Source organism: Fukomys damarensis, unplaced genomic scaffold (assembly GCF_012274545.1).
Source record: "Fukomys damarensis isolate Sample0158 unplaced genomic scaffold, DMR_v1.0_HiC HiC_scaffold_27, whole genome shotgun sequence".
NCBI classification, from domain to species: domain Eukaryota; kingdom Metazoa; phylum Chordata; class Mammalia; order Rodentia; family Bathyergidae; genus Fukomys; species Fukomys damarensis.
In genome coordinates, this window is record NW_022900939.1 from 29,036,237 (window position 1) to 29,049,895 (window position 13,659).

General features: G+C 39.8%; 1 long non-coding RNA gene across 1 annotated transcript; it reads right to left on the bottom strand.

Annotated features, from left to right (window-relative positions):
* Positions 1–970: 970 nt before the first annotated feature.
* Positions 971–8,349, bottom strand: LOC104850577. Its single transcript, XR_777020.1, has 3 exons — positions 8,254–8,349; positions 5,612–5,740; positions 971–1,339 (listed from the first exon to the last, which is right to left on the bottom strand). It is a non-coding gene; the product is annotated as an uncharacterized LOC104850577 (long non-coding RNA).
* Between the last annotated feature and the right edge of the window lie 5,310 nt (positions 8,350–13,659).

Sequence of the window (13,659 nt, forward strand, 5' to 3'; positions counted from 1 at the left end):
AGCCTGCATATCTTTCTGCAAGCCCACCTGCTGAAAATGGGGAAGTCCCCTTGATCGTAAGCTCAAGTCATGAAAAAGAAACATAGGAGGATGTCACTGTCCATTAGCTCGCCTGAGCTTCCTCATCTGCAGGAGAAAAATTAGAGAATTTGGTAACAATCTAAAGGCCATTCAGGATGAAGAGAACGACTGCAATGTGCCAGGAAAGAATAATGTAGGATGATTCTCACAAGAAAATTTTATATATTTCCACTAAGGTACACTGTTTATTCAACTTTAGAAGATTTCCACAAACATTACAAAGTAGCAATATTGACAATATTCTTATAACGTGCTGTAAGTCTTTGGACCCATTCAATACTAAAACATGGCGCTGTGACGTATTCTACCCTTTGATGTTTTCCTGTTGTGATTGCATCATGGTGAGAATAACGCGGTCCACCTTCGACATGGGTGCTGGGCCACATGGCCTCTCCGTCCAAGAGTTCTCACTGTGTGCAGAGCTGACTTGGGCTTGTTGGTGGACTGCTATTTACAAACTGAGCTCTCTTGTAGATGCTTCTGCCCATCAGCTTCTATCACTATGCAATACTGGAAGTGATTGCATTGTCTTCTGCAGAAAATTAATTGATCATTTTTTAAAAGCTGAGTATAACCAATGACATGAAACCCATTCAACTTCAGGGATGACACAAAAATCCCAAAAGTGATCATTACTCCTACTGCCATGCCTGTGAACTCTGACAGCAAGCAGAAGAGATGGGGTGTCCAAGTGTCCGCAGAACAAAGTCTTCTGATATTTTCACACCTTTGCCAAGGGTGTGGGCTTCCCTGGGAGAGGGACTACTTGCTGGCTATAACAATCAACATGCATATCTTAAGTGGGAAATGGTGAAAGCTAAAGGCTGATACTGTATACTATATATTTTTGTCTTCTGCCTTGTGCCACATGCTTTATTTTATTTCTAATAATATGCACATGTAGAAACAGATTTTTGTCTTTATTTAACTACTTTATCTTTCTTTTAAAAGATGAACCCTGTCGAGATCATTAGCATGGAGAGAAGATCATTCAAAACATCTCCCTGGAGCTTTTTATGATGTTTTTTCTTTTTGTTTTTGGAGAGGGGCTGAGAGTCAGGTCAGTCTATGCAGAGCTTTTCTCTGAGCAGCGGGCACCTTCCAGCCCAGGGTTCTCTGAAGGCTGTCAGATAGTGGCTGCCTTTGCCATCCAGCTGACTGGGTGGGCATATACATTAGAGCTGGAGCTGTGGCCTCAAAACTGATGTCCATGGGTTGTCTGGAACATGGATCAGTCTTAAATCCTTCCATCTTATACCTGGACAAGAAATTTATTTAAATTTAAAAACTATAAATTTTACATTTTTATCTGACTTAGCTGAGACAACTAAAATTTAGGAGCATTGTCTCCTTCTGCTAGTGTGCTTGACAGACGAGAATTTGTGCAATAGGCAGCAAAGGGAAATGAATTGTTAAGTTATTAATTGAGCCGATCTACTCTTTCTTATGGGCATAAATGTTTCTTAATTAAAGTAGATCATTTACAAGTTACTCTGTGCAATTTGTAATAAAAGATTTTCTACCCATACACATTCTATTTGCCAGTGGCATAATGGCATGAGACATGAGTTTTGCTAGAGTTAAATTAAAATGCAATAGTTGGCTAGGAAATGTTTCCTTAGAGCATTAGCATATTATTTCTATATCAAGCCATTTGAAAAATAATAAGCAATAAACCAAAATTATAGAGCATCATGAGCAGCAGCTGGCTACCTGTCTGCCAGAGCAATTTGTATAAATTATATAAGTTTTGATAAACAAAAAGCAAGGAATGGCTTTGCTCCAATTATTCTCCCTTTTTGGTACCTATGTCCCTATGAGGAAGAGAACTTCTGAGGGCTTTAAGGTGTCTTATCATAAAGGATAATGCTTTATTTCTATAAATATTTAAAACTCGTACTGCCTGTTCCAGTAGTAGTACCTCCAGTTTCAGTAATGTTACAGCACAATGAGTCTTTTATTTTCTTTTATGATTTCCAGCAAATCTCATTGCCAATTAGCCCTATGAGTTTACAAAGCACCCATTTACAAACTGTACATTTCAATTACTTGGCAGTTGGCAATTAATGCTAATTTTGTACATGTGCCAGTTGCAATAAAGGAACGGGAATAGTAAACAATAAGGGATGTTTAATCAGACATGAAAGTATTTTGATGAAAGGATCATGGCAGGTGCACTGAATATGAGGACACAGGAAAACTTGGCAGAAGCTTCCTGTAGGAGGAGATGAAACTCCGAGCCAAACAGGAAGCCACTATTTCTATTCTATTTCCTGTTCCCAATTTTAAACTGAGAGGGCTCAGGGGAGAAGAGTCCACAGTGGTGCTGTGGTTGAGACCTGAAATGGCCCCAGTAGGCCCATGTGTTGAAGGGTTAGTGCTTACCTACTGAGAGGTGGTACCATTTCTAGAAGGCAGAACCTAGTAGAAGGTCATTGGGAGTGTGCAGTTGAAGGGCTAAAGGCACCTTGGCCTCTTCCTGTTCCTTCCTTTGCCCTTTACCTCCTGACCACCTTGCAGTAGACAGGCATCCTCTGCTATGCACCCCCACTGTGATGTACTGTGCTTCCACAGGCCCAAGTCAATAGAGTCAAGTAACCACAGACTGAAACCTCTGAAACCATGAGCCAAAATATGCCTTTTGTCCTTATAAGCTGGTTTCACACCAGGTCTTTTTCCTCAGCAAGAGAAAGTGGGATAGTATAGATAGATTTGGGTTGCCCAGCAAATTTTGCCAGGCTCTAATATTTTAGTGATGTTACAATGTCGATATATTGGAATTGATTGCACTTCGCAAGGAGTTTGGATTAGTTCTTTACCAGTTATGCTTTTTGGCTCCTCCTTCCTCCATTAATTTAAAAGAAAGGTTAAGACAAAAGATGATTAACTTTCCCAGGAATCTCTGAAGGAGCTTCCTGCTATGGATACAGGTATGCTGAGCTTCTTTCATCCTGGAAGCTACCCAGGGCACTCTGTAGGATATTTGGAATCCCTCACAGAGGAAAGCCAGTAGTTGCAATGTAACCCATTACCAGCCAACAAAGACTCACACAAACTATGTATTTCTGCCTTCAGTAAAGTTGGATTGTATGTGGCAACTCTGAGAAAAATATGTACTGGACAATAAAGCTGTTAATTGGCTTTTGGCTTCTTCCTGTATTTACATCATTAGATTAAATATCAGCCTATAAGAAAGAAAACATTTTCTGCTGACTCTTAGATTTGGGAAAGCAACATCCCAGGAGACATTGATCAACATCTCTTGCTTTAGAGTCAGTAGTCATTTGCGTAATGCTAAGTTCCTCTGGGGAATCAGCAGCTGCTATTCACTTTACATGTTGTTCATATCCACTTTGCTTTCCTCAGGTTCCAGGGACTTGGCTCTGACAATTCTGGTCGGAAGCAGGTTGAGGTAGGGTTGAGTTGCAGGGTACTGAGCAAGCCATGACGCTTGCATTGATAGAGAGCTGTGTGTGTTGAGTGGGAAAGGCCAGGGCAATGCTACTCTGAGGTTGTATTTACGCATGCAGATACTGCAGGAAACTGTCTTTCAAATGTAGCAGATGGTCCAGGCATCATCAGGAGCAGCTGGCTACCTGCCTACCAGAACCCTTGGCCAGGTAAAAATTTACCTCAGTCTGGGGCATGGTATTTGGTGGAAAAGCTAAATCTGTCAGCCCACTTACATGGGACACCTTGTTTCTGGGACAGTTGATCAAGTCTAAGGTCATATTGGGAGGCCATCTAGGTGAGCTGTTCCATCCACAGCCTTTGTAGCAACTGACACTGGGTGGCAGGGACCAGGCTCATGACATGATTTGAAGTTGGATAGGGAGATATTTGTTTGGGTGAGTTAACCATTATTCACTTAACAAGCCCTATAGGTATACATGTAGCTTCCTTCTAGTTTTGCCTCTTCTTACACACTTGGGTGTGTGTGTGTGTGTGTGTGTGTGTGTGTGTGTGTGTGTGAACACAAATGGTGAAGCTCAGGCACACTCTTTGTTCATTCCAATCTACAGGCAGACTCTCAAACTGTCCTCTCCAATGGTTATATTATTTTATCTCTAGTATGGATTGCGTGTTTTACAGCCCACATCATCCCAAAGTGTTAGCAAACTTTTAAATCTTGACCAAGGTGATCTTTCATGATTGATTCAATTTGTACTCATTAACTATGAGTAAATTCAAGTACTTTTCCATCTGTTGATCTATCTCTATGTTTGTCAGATTTCTCTTGCCTTAAGATGGCTGCCACATAGAATTGCAGCCTCCATGTTAAAATACAACTTCTCCCAACAAAGGACAGGCTTCTTTGTCCCATTATGCCTCTTCTCCTGCCAAAAGAGTAACCTGATACTTGGTACCTCCTAGCAGCTAGTGATTTCCCAAGGCCCTCCTAGTGATGTCCCAGGCTCCTCCAATCTCTTAACACTACCTCACCCAATTCGACACCAGCTCAGGCTAACCTCACCCAGCTCCTATAAAAGAAGCTCCCTGTTCTGCCATGTTGCTTTTTCTCCCCTGTTTGGAGATAGCCCATCAGATCCTCCCCTCAGTAAAGGCCTGTTGTGGTTCTGGTCTGTTCCTGGTTTTCAGATCTTTTTACCTAACAATTTTATTATGTTTTAAATAGCTATTTTTAGACTTTATTCTTCTGTGAGTGTGTAATGTTTCTTGTTTAATAATTTTTATACATCGTGGAAATTATACTTTTGTCATTTACCTTTTGAAATGGGCCTCTCTCAAAAGCTATCTGAATCCAGTCAAATATTACAAAAAAAATGAGTTATTTGGAAGTGTCTGAGGCAATTAGTGAATGTTTTCTACAGTGTGGTTTGGCTTTCCTCGCCAAAATAAGACTGTTTTGTGATATCTCCCTCTTAGTAGGTACCAAAAAAAAAATGTCACCAACTTAGATACTCATCATTACAAATTGAGATTTCACAATACTTCTGCGATTAACCAGTATTTTTTAAAAAAATTATTAACTAACTTCTAGATCATTTTACTTTGTTAACAATGGTATTTAAATGGTGAACTAGTTTGTGAATTAGAATAAAGGAACCACACCAGACTAATAGTTTTAGCACTAAGTATTGGACACAGCATGGCTTTGGGGCTAGGAATATTAGTAAGGTCTCTCAAGACCCATGTCCTAAGAATGTTTGCAGGCATTTGTAGCAGAATGTGTTACGCATTGTCCTATGGCAGCTGGGTCTTAGAACTCTCTGCAGAGATATAGCTGCATTAGATAACCGTTCAAAATAAATCTCTTCGAGGTAATCCTAGAGGACAGCTTTCAGGCTGGAAAGCTTACACACAAGGCACAGCTCTTGTCAGGCTTCCTGCAGGAGATGAGTCCAAGTGTTTGATTGCAAAGAGCAAGGAAAACCCAAGGAAAAGATTCTAACAAAGATTTTGTGAAAATAGAATTCACATCAGCAAGAGGCCTCCAAGCATGGGTAATAGCAAAACAAGTTAGAAGGAAATTATGCTACTGGAAATAACATTATTAGAGTTGTCTTACTTTTTAGCCATTTGTTCAGCTCTTATGTACTTGCCCAAAGTAGAGTAAGAGCTCCTGGATACCAGAGACAAAATGCACTGCAGTGTGCTGTCGGACTAATGGGTGACTCATTCCTTGGCTTCTGAGCACCTCCAGGAAGAAAGTGGAGAAGGCATTGTTAGTTTGGGAAGGTGCCTACATTTTGACAGCAATTAGAGGAGTGCCCACCATGCCTGGGATGGAAACATGCCCCCGGGCAAATGCTCTAAGTGGAAATGAAATGTAATATCCATAAATACTATCTCTTAAAACATTAAGTTAGCAATTCATAAGCCTCACTTAAAATAGTATGTGTAAGTGTTGGAAAGACTCCAGTGTACTGCCAACCTACCCTTCCTTCTTGCAGGGTAATTAATGTTGATAATGTGAGCGACCCATTTCTTAGTAGGAGTGCTAACCTGAGGAGGCCAGGATTATTTTATATGCGATTTTATCACATTAATCTTCCCCTCCACATTGAGCAGTGAATAGACTCTAGAAGGTCTGCCAAGGCAGCCTCATAGCCTTGCTGAGTCTTCTTTGTATAAGCAGGTGTACTCTGACTCATCTCCATCCAATCTGCTACATCACAGACATCACCCTTTAAAGGTGTTCTGAGGACAAGTGGCGAACGGCATTTTCACACCCATGAACGAACTGGAAAGTAAAGTGGCAAAGCAAAGGTTCATTTTACATAAATGATTGACTTATTGTAGCAGTAAGTCATTACATTTGATGAGCTTTGTACCTGTCCTATTGATCGGCTTTTGATTTTTTTTTCCCTTCACAATCAGATTTCTAGTGTCTCCTTTCTCACTTGAAAATCTTCCTGTATGAAAATTGTATGGTAAATGGGCCATGATCGAGCCTTTCTAGTTAAGCAATATCCGAGCAATTCATAAGCCCTATGGGAATGAGTGACCAGGGGAATCTTTTAGAGAAGGATGAGCCAGTCAAGATTCAGACCTTCTCTCTGCTAATTGACATTGTGTTGCTTTGGGCAGATCAACCTACATAGAAAAGCTTGGCTGACTTTTATAAAACATTCATCATAGAAAATTTAATCTAATATGCAGGTGCATAATGTTAAAAATCTGGAATAAATGTTTCTTCTTAGTTAAATAGATGTCCTTCTTAGTTAGAAAGAGTATTTGTGTGTGAGAATGTGAGTGTGTGTGTGTGTGTGTTGGGGATGGAACCCAGGGCCTCATGCTTTAAGAATATACTCTGTCATTGAGCTATCCTCTCAACTCCAAGAGAAAAAATTTAAAAAAATTTTTTTAAAAAGATTGACAATCTGAGAATATGCATCTAGGCTATTAAACTAAATATATTTTAACCATGTTATTATTTAGAGTTTTTTAGATCAAAAAAAGTAGTGCTATGTAGTTTTGTTTTCTATTATGAGGGTGTGTAACCCCATAATGGATGCAAATGAGAGCCAGTAATTAAGTATTTGTTGGTGGGCTGGTAAAGCTGAATAAGACCCTGTGTGTGCCATGCCCCATCTATAAGGTTGCTGCCAATAACACAGAGCACAGCCTGGAACTGGGATCGTTAAGTTAAAGGGCCCTTAGCTTAACCCCAGCAGATGAGAAAACTCTGCCAGGGCTTGGCTACCCTTCCCATCTTTGAGTCAATGTGACTTCTTACTTTCCTGGTTGATCAAAATATTATTTTTCTAAGTGTATATAATGTTCTTTTCATTGACTTTTTTATTTAGTATCTAACCAACATTTTTAATGCTAAAATTATATTTAAAGAATGCCTTCAACTTCTTTAATTGCACCAAAACAAGACCTTCCCCTGGTATTTGCTGAGGTCCATACCTCCACTAACACATTTGGGAACCATGGATGATGATATTTCAAATTACATAAAAGTGTCACTACATCAGCTTGGACCTTGTTATTCCTTCTGCCCCACAAAAGACTGAAAAATAGATTATCATTCCCAAGACACACTTCTGTTATGCTGAAGGCAATCTTCAAAATGCTGGAAGCTACATATTTTTCTTTTAGACAGGGTTTGCTAAGTTCCTAAATTGCCCAGGATTGGCCTGAACTTGCAGCCCATTCTGCCTCAGTGTCCCAGAGGGTTGGAATTACAAGCTAGCTTGGAAACCAATCTTATTAAACATTTTTTTTTATCTTGAAACATAAACAGAAAGGGGTGGAGAATAGGAATGAAACAGCTAAAAAAAATCTTTCCGATTAAAGATTCTGGATCACATCACTACAACTGTATGTACATGAAATTGGCAAGCAGCCCACCCACACTGACACCCTTGCCACTCCTCCCCCACCATGCCCACACCTACACCCACAGAAGTAAGAACTGAAGTTCTAGCATCTCACTCAAATAGAAACCAATAAATAAAAATTAGCATAACCTTAAAATAATCTCAAGCAAAACCTCTAACAAAAAATTGAGATGAACAAAATTAAGGAATCAGGAGAGAAAAGATACTGCAAAGAGTCAGAAAAAAGCTTCAAATTAACTGGAATAGATATTCTTAAAGGTGGCAAATGAAAACAATGTATTCAAAGGATAAAGACAAGGTCTCCAGAATTAGGAGAGAGAAGACTTCCCAGTGTGAGAGTGGCCAATACCCAAGGTTCTACCTGTGATCAAGCCCAGAGACCAGCAGAGTAGTCAGGCAAAAAAAAACAGAAGCTCTTGAAGGAATATCTCCAAGAAAGAAAAGAAAAAAAGGTGGCACGGTTTATTTAACCCTGTTGGAAGAAACTTTCAGATTTGTTCAAAGGGTTTTGTAATAAAAGACCCACTGGCATTGGCAGACCCTAAGCATTTCTATTTTCCATTAATGTGTAACAAACCCCAGCACTGATGGCTTTATGATAACAATTCTTTGTTGTAACAGGCTCTGTGAGGTGACAGCAAGCTGCTGTGATTTCCTGAGGACCTTTCCTATAGGTAGTCAAATGCACGCAAAATTTGAAACCATCCAAAAGTTGGTGGCTGGACGTACAGGATACTTTTTACTCACAAATCTGTACCTGGGGCAGGGGTGGGGAGGGAATCTTGTCACAGCCAGAGAATGACTAGGCATCACCATGCTGACTGGGGCTTCCTCACTGCATGGCCACCAGTGCCTCGGAGTCTTTCTATCTACACAACCTCTAGAGTCTAGATATTGGCCAGTGTCCACACCCACTGCTGCCTTCTCTGGGTGGCCATAATTCAGCCATAGCATCAGTCTCCCTTGGTGCAAGACATCTAGGCTGAAGCTATAAAGCTTTTTATGATCTAGCCTCAAAATCCCAGGATGTTACTTCTGCTCCATTCTTTGGTCAAAGCCTACCCCTGCTTCAAGAGGAGAGAACTACAAAGGCAAGAAAACTAACAAGCATAGTATATTGGGGGTCATATTTCTCATCAAGCTCTAACATTAATCAAATAAGTGGTACAATTGCCCGAGGGGAAGGTGACATTGAATGCAACATGATATGTAAACAAAGTTCTGCAGATGAGAGCAATATTTACATGTAATTACACAAACATTAAATATTGATTTAGCTTTTAAAGACAGTGTCAACAGTGCTGAGAGAATGGGGTCAGGGTTGTGGCGTGGGGGGGAGAAGTTGGTAAGTGTTCAGGGCCAGAAGGCGGTGGGGCTAGAGAGACAACTAGGGCCCAACACTGAAGGGATCTGGTTTTAGCTTCTGGTCGCTGTGACAAATCCCATAGGAATCACCTCATATGGAGAAAAAATGTATTTGGCTAATAGTTATGAAGGTTTCAGTCCACGATGGTTTAGCCCATTACTTTTGGGCCTGTGGTGAGGTGGCACAGCAGAGGACAACCATGCATTGGAGACCTGCCCACCACATGGCAGCCTGGAAGCAGAGAGAGAGAGAGAGAGAGAGAGAGAGAGAGAGAGCAAAAGGCCAAGGTCTCAAAATCTTCCAGGTCATACCCATGACCTAACTCTCTTCTATTGGGCTCCTTTATGAAAGGTTCCGAGACTCTCACATGGAACTTGAGGGATACTTTAGATCCAACTGAGAACAGCCTCCCTCAGTTTTGCACTCTTGACATCGTATCTCAGGCCAGCCCTTACCTAAGCAGCAAGGGAGGATTATTTTTTTGATTTTCACATTTCATGTAAAAAATCTGTAGCTAATGATCAAATTAAAAATTAAGGACCATAAGTGTGGAGTTCCACTTTGAGAAAATGAAAATCTCTGAAGATATAGTTAAATGTACATTTAAAGTTGTTTTAAAACTTGCTGATAAAGACACAATGAGGATAAAAAAATAGCTAATAGCTCTTTTATGTAGAAGTTAAAAAAAGATAGGCAGTTAAAATTGTTGAAATTGAATTTCTTTTGAAAGAGGGAATGAGAGGTACACAGGTGACTACTGTTTCTTGTTGTAAAATTTCAATAGTAGCGGGAAAATTCAGGTTTATACACTTTATGTCGATGAAAACAAAATGTCCTGGATTGTGTAGAAAAAACTAATAGGAAATACACGTTGTAATTGAAAAATGATGGGGAGTGTTTAAATTTTCTTAAAAAAATTACAATACAGTGAAATCATTATTAATCCCCCTCAAATTATTTCCCTTTCCTTTAAATGCACTTATTCTATTATTCTTTGCCGCTTCTGCTTAAGAAAGTGGTACAGACAGTGGAATAAATGTGTTCAAAGTGAGTAGGTTTGGTGGAACATGCTGCTAACCCTAGCACTCTGAAAGGCTGAGGCAGGAGGATTGCCAATTCTAGCCCAGATTGAGAAATTTAGCAATCTAGTGAGACCCTGTTTTCAAACTAAAAGATAAAAACAAAGGAAGGGGAAATATTTTGAGGAGGATTAATAGCAATGCATTTTTTACTGTAATATTTTCTCAATTCCATATATTTTATCATACCTTTATTTGGTTTATTTTCTCCATAAATATGATTTAGTTCAGATAAACTTTACTTGGAGAGCCTAACTCAGAACAGTGACCTTCACTAAAGAAGAGACATTTTGGTAGGTGAATGAGATTGCACAGAAGCAAGCAGCTGTGAGGATATAAACAAGTCAAAAGGGCCACAGGCAACATTCCAAAAGAGAATAAATCCTTCGTGGTAAAATTCCCAAGGATTTCAATTAAACCTGTTCCTTAAAAATGATAGCAACTGTGACTATATGCACTGTGAGAATATAACTCTTTATACACTTGTGAGAACTCATCCGTTTGCATGGTAAATCACATACCCTACATCAATCCCTAGCATATAGTAAACCTACCCAATAAAATTGAAGTTTGACCTGATATACTTGGATTTTAAACAATTGCTTACTTTGGTGAAGTATACCCAAAAGACACGTGGATCATTTTATTACTGACAATATATTTAAGTGTCACACTGGGAAAAAATCTAGTTCTTTCTGGAGTTTCTTCCCTTCATAAAAGTATGTTATCTTGGAAGAGGATCACCAATCAAAAGTTACACTTTATTAACAATTAAGTGAAACCTGAACCTTTCTCCACTCACTTCACATAATCACAAAACTATGTTTCTGTTGGAAGCAATTCGACATGATTTGGGGGGAAAAAATCATTTCACAATTAAATCATGATTAGGGCCTACTTTTCCTGCTTGCAGGCCAGCGATGGCATGTGGAAATGTAACTCTTCTCTTCACTTCTGGTCATAGCTAAGACCTCAGTGGTCCAGTGATGCTGTGATGCTCCAGGGTAAGATTACACCAGCTGAAGACATGCTGGGAGGAACAAAATCTTCATCTGTACAGTTCCTCATCGTTCTAGGATTTTCACCACTGCTGCCCTTTGAGTGACCTTTTACATTTGTTACTCTCCTGATGGACTGAACTCCCTGCCCTGAGTCCTTCCCTACATCAATCCCTAGCATATAGTAAACCTACCCAATAAAATTGAAGTTTGACCTGATATACTTGGATTTTAAACAATTGCTTACTTTGGTGAAGTATACCCAAAAGACACGTGGATCATTTTATTACTGACAATATATTTAAGTGTCACACTGGGAAAAAATCTAGTTCTTTCTGGAGTTTCTTCCCTTCATAAAAGTATGTTATCTTGGAAGAGGATCACCAATCAAAAGTTACACTTTATTAACAATTAAGTGAAACCTGAACCTTTCTCCACTCACTTCACATAATCACAAAACTATGTTTCTGTTGGAAGCAATTCGACATGATTTGGGGGGAAAAAATCATTTCACAATTAAATCATGATTAGGGCCTACTTTTCCTGCTTGCAGGCCAGCGATGGCATGTGGAAATGTAACTCTTCTCTTCACTTCTGGTCATAGCTAAGACCTCAGTGGTCCAGTGATGCTGTGATGCTCCAGGGTAAGATTACACCAGCTGAAGACATGCTGGGAGGAACAAAATCTTCATCTGTACAGTTCCTCATCGTTCTAGGATTTTCACCACTGCTGCCCTTTGAGTGACCTTTTACATTTGTTACTCTCCTGATGGACTGAACTCCCTCTGCCCTGAGTCCTCTGGTACATTTGTTCCTCCTGATGTACTGAATAAAGGTGTGACAAGCTTGGGGGTTTTCATCTTTGCTTCCCAGAGCAATATTGATCAGGCCCAAAGCTCAGGTTCTTCTCTAAGTCTCACTTTTTCTGTCTTTTCTGTTTATATATTAATTAACTCGCCTTGTGCTGTCATGGCTCACAGGAGACTAGGACTTACTGTGGAGGTTCTAGTAATGCCCCCTTTCCCCAGCTGTGTCAACTTGAAATCTGGTAGGCTTAAAGAAGAGGTAGCAACCCAACCATGCAAATTCTATAACAGTCAATCTCCATTTCTTCCTATTATCAGAAGAACACACAGGCAGATACACAAAGATGTTAAAGGAAGTTACATTTGCCTGTCTTGAGTATGTGCATAATCTGTGCACAAATCTGTGAGAATCTTCCATTTAAAGAGCAATGTGCTCTGAGTAATAAAGTGAAATGATACCCCTTATTCTCAAATCCACTAAATCTCCATATTCTATCCCAAGGATGGAACAAGAACCTTACTTTGTCTCCCCAGTAATAATGGTAAAAAATCAGGTCCAAATATTTGCGGGAGCTTGAAAGTAAATAGTATCAGCTTACATGTGTTGGGATATTCACTCTCAAAACAATGGAAAATAAAATTGATGAGGGCATGGAGAAATTGGAACCCTTGTGCACTAATGTTAAAAATGTAAAATGGCCCAACCACCATGGAAAGCAATATGCGATTTCAGTTTTAAATATTCACTAACTGCAAATGATCCTGATTTTCTTCAATGGGTGAATGATCAAATCAACTGTACAGTGGTCTGGATACTGAGCATTCCCTAAAGGCCATAGGTTACAGCTTTGGTCTCCAGGATGGCACTGATGGGAAGCACTGTGGAGCTTCAGGAGGTGAAGCCTGTGGGAGATCCTCAGATCTCTGGGGTTATGTTTCCATAGGGGTTGGATGTCCTCTTCTGCTTTATGGCTTGTGATGTAAATAGTTTCCTCCACCGCACACTTCTGCTATGGTGTGCTGCTCTCAGTCTTGGACTGGCACCTCCAGAACTGTGAGCCAAAAGTAACCTTTCTCATTATGAGTTAACTGCCTCAAGTGCTTCATTATAGCAATGTGAGGCTCATACACCATAGAGCATCCATACCATGGAATACTCTTCAAAAAGAAAATGGAGATTTCTGATGCATCATCATTTGGATGAGTCTCTAGAGAATTATGCTGAGTAGGAAAATGCCAATTCTATACATATAGCATTCTTGAAATGACAGAATTATAGAAATGGAGAACAGATTAGTGATCATCTGGGATTACAGGTTAGGAGGAGAGTCATGGTTGAGGATATAAAAAGACAACACCAGGGACCTTTGTGCTATTGAGGTGCTCTCTGTCTTGACTCTAGTGGTACATACATGAACCACTCTATAAAGACAATAAACTCATAGACCCCACCTACAATATCTGCATGCATCAAAAATGTATGCATTTTTTATCTTATCATATGCTGTAGAACTAAAG